Source organism: Galendromus occidentalis, unplaced genomic scaffold (assembly GCF_000255335.2).
Source record: "Galendromus occidentalis unplaced genomic scaffold, Mocc_1.1 scf7180000075399, whole genome shotgun sequence".
Classification (NCBI taxonomy): Eukaryota; Metazoa; Arthropoda; class Arachnida; order Mesostigmata; family Phytoseiidae; genus Galendromus; species Galendromus occidentalis.
The window spans coordinates 443,163-451,689 of NW_003803389.1; positions in this window are offsets into that span (position 1 = coordinate 443,163).

Genomic DNA, 8,527 nt, shown 5'->3' on the forward strand with positions numbered 1-8,527 from the left:
GGAAAATGCCAAAATCGGACCTCGGGAAATATTCGGGGAAGTGACCGGGGCCGAAGGATGCGAACCCAATGAATTCGTTGTTCGGAACAAGTCTTGAGGCTATAGTCAGTCCACTCATGTTGAGCTCGCGCGGTTTGAAAACTCTTTCCCTCGCAATGAATGTGGATCGAGCGCGCCTTGCAATTCACCACGATTTCAATAGGTTTTGGGTCGGCTAACCCTCCCGGAACGGCTTACCTGCCATGGGATCCACGGAACTAGCCAATCGGTCGGAGCTTGATCTCTCTCTAGATCTTTTGTTCTACAGGGATACAGAACACTTACTAACCTGGCAAAGTTCCGAAGTTCTCTTCGTCCTACTAGTACAACACTAGGGAAACATTCTGCGACTCGCAACTATAATTAGCGAGCAAGTCCGAGAATGGGCTAACTGCTGAACACCTGACGTGGATTGCGTCTTCGATTCGCTCTTCGGAACAGATCCGCGTTCTGGCCTTTGTGGTCTCCTTGAAGGTGACTATCGAGGAAGCGAACGAAAGCCGCCGAAGCCCGGAAACAGAAGCAACCCGTGGAAAATTTCCGTGATGACCGCCCCGAGTTCGCTCCACTCGGTGTAGGAGACCTCGGAGCCGGAGCTTTTGCCGCAACAGCCGCTCCGGTCCCTGTATGGAGTGACTGAAAAGGAATCCACAAGGGGATCGACTTTCGCCTACTCTTCCATTAATCGAATTGAATTGTCACGGTCGGTGCGTAAGCTTGAGCGACCCAGTGCGAAAGGCTGAGTAAGGACTGAGGGTGCATGGGAGAAGCGCTTGGTGGGCGAACGTGTCGCCCGTCCAATCGAGGGAAGCCTCCAGAGTAGGAAGTGTCGGTGTCGCCAACCGAACAAGTGACGGCCTGTAAACTTAATGGACGCGACTATGACATCTGCCCCTGTCAAATCCCGCGAACAAATCGGAGATGGCCCTCCAATACGATCACGGCGCGGCAGGGCATTTCTCAGTGGAGCCTTTCACTCTTGGGCACACACTTCAGCGCTCCTCGCCAGTGAGCCATAAAGTCCACGAGTCCGGACTCCGGGTCGGAACCCCCTCTGATGTGATGGCTCACAAGATGGTTGACCGCTTGGAAGGGAACCGAGTTCAGCGAGAGCCGAGGGCGACGTCCCTCGTCGCTTGACCGTTTCTACTCACTTGTTCCGAGGCCCTCGGCTCCAGAGTTCACTCCGAGAGCGCCTGCGATCCGAAAGATTTTCCATTCTATTTGAAAAATGGACAGGGCGCAACAGGACGAATCCAGAGCGAAACTTTGTAGCGTTCCAGAGAGCCGCACACGCTGCACCGATCGTCAGCGAGCGATTGCGGACCGAACGTTTCTCTCCAATGGACATCTAGACAAGCATCGGAACATAGTATAGCTGGAAGCCTCCAGCGAGATATTCATGCAAAACCGGCGGACCCCACTGGACGCGACCACTATGAATGAATTGATATATTTTGTCGCTTCCTTACATGCAAATGACTCTCGAACAAGGGAGTTCTTTCGTGGAGACACCGCGTACTCAGGCGCCCGTGGTCTTCCGGCACCTGTTCCCTCTCATTGCGAGGAGGGTCCTCGAGAGTGAGGAATAATAACAGTTGTCTGCCGGGATCTTTGTCTAAAAATCTCGCTATTTCGTTGGAACGCGACGGAGAGATACGCGCGTACACCGATAGAGGGCAAACGATAGTCTCATAGCATCCCAGTATCGAGATGATTTTTCCCTGCCAAATACAGAGTCCAATGATCGTCATCCTTGAGGTCAGCCCTCGTCATGGTCACCGAACTCGGGTCGATCACGAAAACGGACCTTGCCGCCTCGGAGGGCTCCTTCAGTATATCCAAGGCGGATAGAAAATACTCGGACTTGTTGTGCGACTGCGTTGGACGGGCGTAATTCCCCAGATGCATGGAGATTAGGCGACAACGGAGCTCTATTTACGCCTTTGCTATGCTTCAAAGCCCTTCGTAATGTGGTCGGCTCACGCGTAGCGTGTCCCTTCGTTTGATGATGGAACCGTGTACGAAGGAATGACTGGAGGGAGCGCTCGGACATGAGGCAGGAGCGGGATCTGCCTCAGATGCTTCCACAAGCGGCCCCACAAAGAGTGTTCCGCTCGGGAAATGTATCTCTCCACGAATTGTGACCGAATAGCGAATTCCGAAATCAAGGGATCGTCCCTTCGACCTTTCCACTATGGTACTCCTGGCTCGGAGGCTCGGCCGACGGCGCCGGCGGGAGCCGCCGACGGATAGTTTCGACTCTTATATCGCGACCGCCAATGAGATGAATACTCGACGAGTTCGAGGAGCCGGTCTTCGTCTCCCAGTTATTACCCCTTCCCGCCCTCGTCCGTTCACAATGTTGCGGGAGAGTGAGCCAGCTTTCCGCCGGATGTGACAGCGGAAGCGACAATGGCATGTTTCCACCATCTTCCCATCTTGTCCAATCGTTCCGATTGTGATTCTTCCCGCTAGTGGCAGCAGTAGCAGCGGGCGGCCGCCAACACCTCGAGCGTAAACGATGCGAACCGGCGGCGGACGACTCTCGAAGCAAAACGTGCAATAGTTGGCCGTTTGCCATGGTGCGCTCCAAAACACGCGTGCATATCCTCCATATGTATGTATGTGAGCGTGTGACGCCCGCTTTGCTGGTTGGTCCGCGTGTTTTTCGCTCGCCCGTCTGTCCTTCCGTCCGCGAGTATGTATGTATTTCGGCGGCTAGACGAATACGTACCGACAATTCTTGGCGACAGCTAAGACGAAGGACCTTGCCGCTGTGTATCTCGGTCTCCCGACAGTCCCGCTTGCGAATCCGCAGCTCACAAGAATCGAACTGAGTGCATCTCTTTCAGTCGAAGAAAGGGCACATATTTCTTTCGAGCGACAGCTGCGTTCACGATGTGAATGAAGCCCGCCGCTGCGGCTCGGTCTGTGTCACGACTCATCAAACGTTTCCGTCATCCCGATGCCCTTTTCCCCTCCATCCATGCGTAAATCCCGGTTTCACTCCGTAGAGGTGCACATCCTACGACGGGTTTCGAATGTTTTCCCTGAGCATGATAATGCTTCTCCCTCTTTTTCTAGCTTTCTCGCTTCCTAACTATTGCCACAGTGCCTCGGTTGTGTCAACAGTGCCAGCCACCCACCCATCCACCCAAGTCACAAACACAGGCAACTGGGCGCATGTGACCTGCGAGGCAACTAAAGCTCGTTGCTAAATAGATTAGCTGTCCCTGCGGACCGCTGCCCGGGGCTTGCTCGTTCACTTCTTTAGTCAGTCAGTGAGATCCGCGTGTAACGGAGCGTCGGCTCCCCGACGGCATCGGGTTCGCAGCCAAGAGGGAGAGCGCACACAAGTCAAGACCAGGTGCGCGGCTATCCGGTGCGGCTCCAAGTTTGCACCGAACTCCTGCGCGTTCCCGGCCCCACCTCCTCCCCCCCTCTGAGACTTGTGTTGGGTGGCGGCTGTTGCTCTTCCATACGTAGATTGTTATGGAACTCCCCGAGCATAGGACCGCAAGCAATCGTTTATTTCCTGTCGTTGGGGAAGGGTTTATCTTCCGAGGGCAAAGTGCCGAGCTCATCTGACCGGTTTCCGTGAACAGAGACACGAAGAGAACGAGCATGCCTGACGTGACCCCATTTCCGTCGGTAGCCGTCTCCAAGTTCGTGAACGACTGATGGGTTCGCGTATCGTGCTGAATATACTCCCGATCGACAATCCGGTGGACACGCTGAGTATGTACGCGGTGTGAGCGGTCCCACGATAGTGGTTTTGTCCGCCGCGCCTGTGCGCTCGTGCGTCTGTTCGTTCCTTCGCCGCCCCGCTCGTTCCTCCGTTCGTCCGCCTGGAGGTTCGCGATAGAGACGAGCGAGCGCCCGCTCCCGAGGCGAAGCAGCGACGCGAACTCGGTGATGACTCCGCGGAAAATACTGCAGACGGAAACAAGTGGCCGGCGGCAATTTTTTCCAGCCGCGATGAATGTCATACGCTGGCTCTCGTGCAATCTGGGCAAACTCTGCACGAGCCACAATTGCGGGGATTAATGACGACCGATACCACCTAGAGAAGTCCATGGTTACGACCCTTTAGAACAATGCTGTCACTTGTTTTTTTTTCGACGCGCTGTATATCATTGCGTAAACACCACGTCTCACTTCACTCGCCGCGGCAGATGACGCATCATATGGGGAGATTAGGGAGTACGGCTTCCCGGAGTGGCGGGGCGGGGGGATAAGGAGCGGGATCACCCTGCTCAGGTCCACCCTTCGGCAGCCGACGAAGAGGTTCGCGACTGAGCTGTTGCCGTCGTCTGCCGTCCACGCGTCGTTCCGTCGGTCCCGCCGTCGCACTCGTTGCTCATTTCGTTATCAGATACGCTTTTGCTCCCTCGCTCCGTGATGCGGGGGGTTCGCTGAGCGGTTCGGCTCTGTACGGTGGCTGGCTGTCTTGTTGCGCAACACTTATTCTCCCGGTCAGTCTTCCCCGAGTCGACGATATCACCATTACTATGTCAACCGAGCAGACCGACAATCTAGCGAAAGCGCGTGCGTCATCCGCTCCATCATCGGTCGTTGAGGGTCTCTCACCAAACGGTCGCCAGTGAGTGCATGGATCATCATGGATGGCCCACGGGTCTTCCTGCGGCGTACAAGCTTCCGAGGAGACGACGTGCAGAAGGACGCATCAAAGGAGAAGGATGGGGCCTAATTCAAGTTGCAAACCATTGAGAAAAGTCTCATGTCAATGAGAATGCGGGTGCGCGCGTGTCCCCTGCAGCTCTCCTATGGCGGAGGCAGTGGCGGTCGCGGGATAACTCTTCCTCGGACTTTCCTCTGGATGCTGGTACACTAGCTTGCGTTGAATGTTCGCACACACTAAGCGAGGCGAGAGTGAACGGCGAGGACAAGTCCTCCAATGACGAGACGTAAGAGGATACCAAAGCTGAACGCGAGCTCGGTTCGTGGAACGAATGCACACCGCTTGTGGGCACAGGGGAGTGGATTCGACAACGCTTGCGAATTGATTTCTCGATCCTGACTGGATAACAATAATCCTCACGGTAGCTGTAGCGATTCGCGGACGCTTTATAATCCTCACCGGTGGTCCGCCGTCGAAAGACCGATTTTCTATTCATGGATCCGGTGGACTGGAACTCAGCCGTCGATAACGTACTGCCTTCCCTTTCGAGACAGGGCCCCACTGGACGACAGAGGGATCGACTGGCTGTGGCAGCGTCCTTCTATTCCCGCGGATCGTTGCAAACCTCGCAGATAAGAACGCGCTGCTGTCTCCCTTTTTTTCCCTTCCACGTTCCATTCTTCAGTCGCTCGCTGCTGCTACTGCAGTCGTTCCGACGGGGTGGGTGGGTCTCTGCTGTCTCGGGAAGGCTGTCTCGCGAAGCTTGTCGACCGCTTCAACAGCCCGGTCCTGACCGACAATCCGACCGAGGGACGGACGGACTGAAACAAGCACCGTCGTTCGCTCGTTCCTACATACCACCCACCAATGTCCACCGTGATCAGGAGGATTTTCTAAATGGCCTTAGATACAAGACATCCGACGACGACGACTGTTCAGCAGAAAGGGGCTGAGCGAAGCCTTGCAACCCGTACCGAAGTCGCGCCGCTACTTCTATTACCATCCTCCGGAATCCTCGCGGGCTTGACGATTCTCTATTTCCAGTCGCGTTTCCGCCTTACATCCTTTCATTTATTTCTCCCATCCGCTCGCGTATTAGCTCGTGAGATCCAGCCGTTCCTTCATATTCTCGACTTGTTCCCTCGTAAAACGACACACCCTTCTTCTGTTGGAGGCGGAGACAAGAGGGAAGACGACACAAACTTGGTCTGGGCTCAAGGGAAGGAGACCGGGGCTGGAACGGTCTGAGTATCGTTTCGATCCATTCCGAAGTTTCCCGAGCCCCTAGATGATACAGAATGATGACGATGAATAGTCGTCGCGTGTACCCTTACCAGTCCTAGGGCTCGGAGACTATTGGGCCAATCCGAACGGACCCACAGTGAGTCTCCGAGCGGCAGCCTTCCTTGTAGAGGTTGCTCGAACAGCATGGAAATTGACCGCGGATCATCCACTCGACGCCACGAGGGCCAGGGGACGACATCCGTATTCGCTGAAGCACACTTCCGTGCGGGTGGATGTCAAACAAGCGGCCCGAAGAAGAGATCTATCCTGCAGGTGCCCAGCTGGCTCACTGGAGCGTGTTCGCCGAGCCAATGTTTTGCTAAACCTTTCTCGTGGCGAACTCGCAGAACTTACTCACTCTGGCTCGGCAGAGGTGCTCCAACGGCCAGAGATGCCTCAGCGACTCGCAATCAGATGCCAAGCTCTCGCTTCGAGGGCGGAGGGGCGATTCGTACAGAGCACAATCGCGCTGACGAGCGACGATATTTCGGGCTGGATGGACACAAAGCGGCGGCTAGAGGATGTAGCGGTACAGCGCTGCATTGACGGCGGGACATTCCAATGTGCCTACGAGGAGAGCGGAGCACAAATCGAGCGTTAGGATGACGCTCATTAGGCACACCGAAGAAACCGAGTTCAGGGGATAGCTTCCATTCCTACCATCTCGATTCGACTCCTGCGCTTTAGTTGATGACTCCATCGAGCATGATCCACGGAGGAGTCCAAATCGGGGACATCAAACAAACAAAGAGGGTTCTCCGTTTTGGTTTGCTTGTTCGGAGCAAATCGGAGAGAAGCCGGGTCGCCGCCAGGGGCCGGATGCGATATATCTACGGCTTGTCGCTTGTTAAGCGTTATCGCTGATAGCAGGACAGCAAATCCAGGAAGTCTATCCCGTCTCTACTGAGCGGTCGTAAGACTCACCTGCAGATCGGACTCTGTAGATGTCGCCTCCGGTGGCAGCCTTCAATGAATGGCCACCGGATATAAGTCTGTCATCGTTGTGATTATTGACGAGACATTATTATGACTGTTTGTGATCAATAACAGATGCGTTAGCCGAGCTCTGACGTATCGTCGGAGGGCCTTCCCACAGGAAACCCGCATTTGCGGTGCCGTCGAATGTCTTTATGGTCGACGCCTATGAACCACCAAACGCTTTTATGATACGCCTGGTGTTATGGCAGATCATTATTGTTGTCGCTATTATGGATCCATTAAAAGATGCGTTCGGCTTGATCTCACTCGAAGCGCTGTCGAAGGATCTGAAATTCAGCTGTCTGGGATAGCGCTCAAGTCAATTACTCCTCCTTCGGCCGGAGAGGGGGATCGACTACGGAGAGCACCATTAATCGAAGTGAGAGCGAAGTAATTGAATGTTTGTGGAGGATTATTATCTGTCCAGAGTCCGCTCGAACGCCGAGGAAGGTTGAGGCCCGAGGCAGAGCAGTAGACTCGAGGTCGATGGCTCTCGGAAGTGGAAAAGTGAACAAGAACTCCTCCGGGTGGTTTTCATGTGGTCGATTGGAAGCAGCCGCCGGAGCGTCTCATCGCCTGAGGGCACGGCATGATTCGATGAAGCTCCCTTCCACGAATAATCCAATGAGTGGCTGAGTGAGCCAACGAACACTGCGTGTTCCATCAGGGAGAAGCAAGATGAACCGCCCGCTCGCCCGCCCTCAATCACCCACCCGATCATTGGCCCTCGGCTGAGTGAGCGGCGGAACGTTCCGCAGTCCCAACAAAGCTTCTCTCTACCCGGCGGTTTTCCCCCCAGTCCATCACGGCAGTAAATTCGCGGAATAACGCGAGAAGTAGCTATAGGGGAAATTACGTACGAGTTTTCTCAGAAAATCACGTCCGAGTTCCTGGCAGCGCAGCGGTTCGCTCATCGAGGTTAGGAACTCTACGGGAGCCGTAGAATCCGGCCCGCTCGGCCCGAGTTCGATAAGATGCTCATCCGTACTGATCTCTCCGGACGCTGAAACGGTCGGTCTCATGTTCGTGGGCCGTCAGATCTCCAGTCTTTCCGTGCTGGAATGCGGTCAGGGCTGCGACTGCCCGAGCCTTCGAGCGAATGCGGCTCGCTCAGTCGGTCGGTTGGTCGACCGTTCGTTCGAATGTGAGCTTGCATGCGCGTCCCGCGACCCGTGCGGATAACCGGAAGGCCTGCCTGCGAGTAGGTCTGCTCCGAGAAACAGGAGCTGCTGACGGTACGGCGAGCTTGTCGATGCTGCAGCTCCGGCGGCTGCCTAACGAGGCATATAAGCCGCCGGGCGCACCAACTTCTGTTTCGGTCCAGCATCGGCAGCTAACAGAGTCGACAGGGTCCTGGCAGACGCTTCGAATCGAGTATCGAATCGCTTCGAACATCTTGAATCCCGATGTTATACGAAGCGCTCTGGAAAATAGGATCGTAGACGAGAATTCAATTTGCTCGAAATCCGACATCCAAGCAAGGCTTTCCAGCCTTGACAAATGAAACTCTGTGGCTGCCGTGTTATTTCCGAAGTCTCATTTGAAGTTTCAGAGACATCCCACTCGTATTTCGTCTCAATG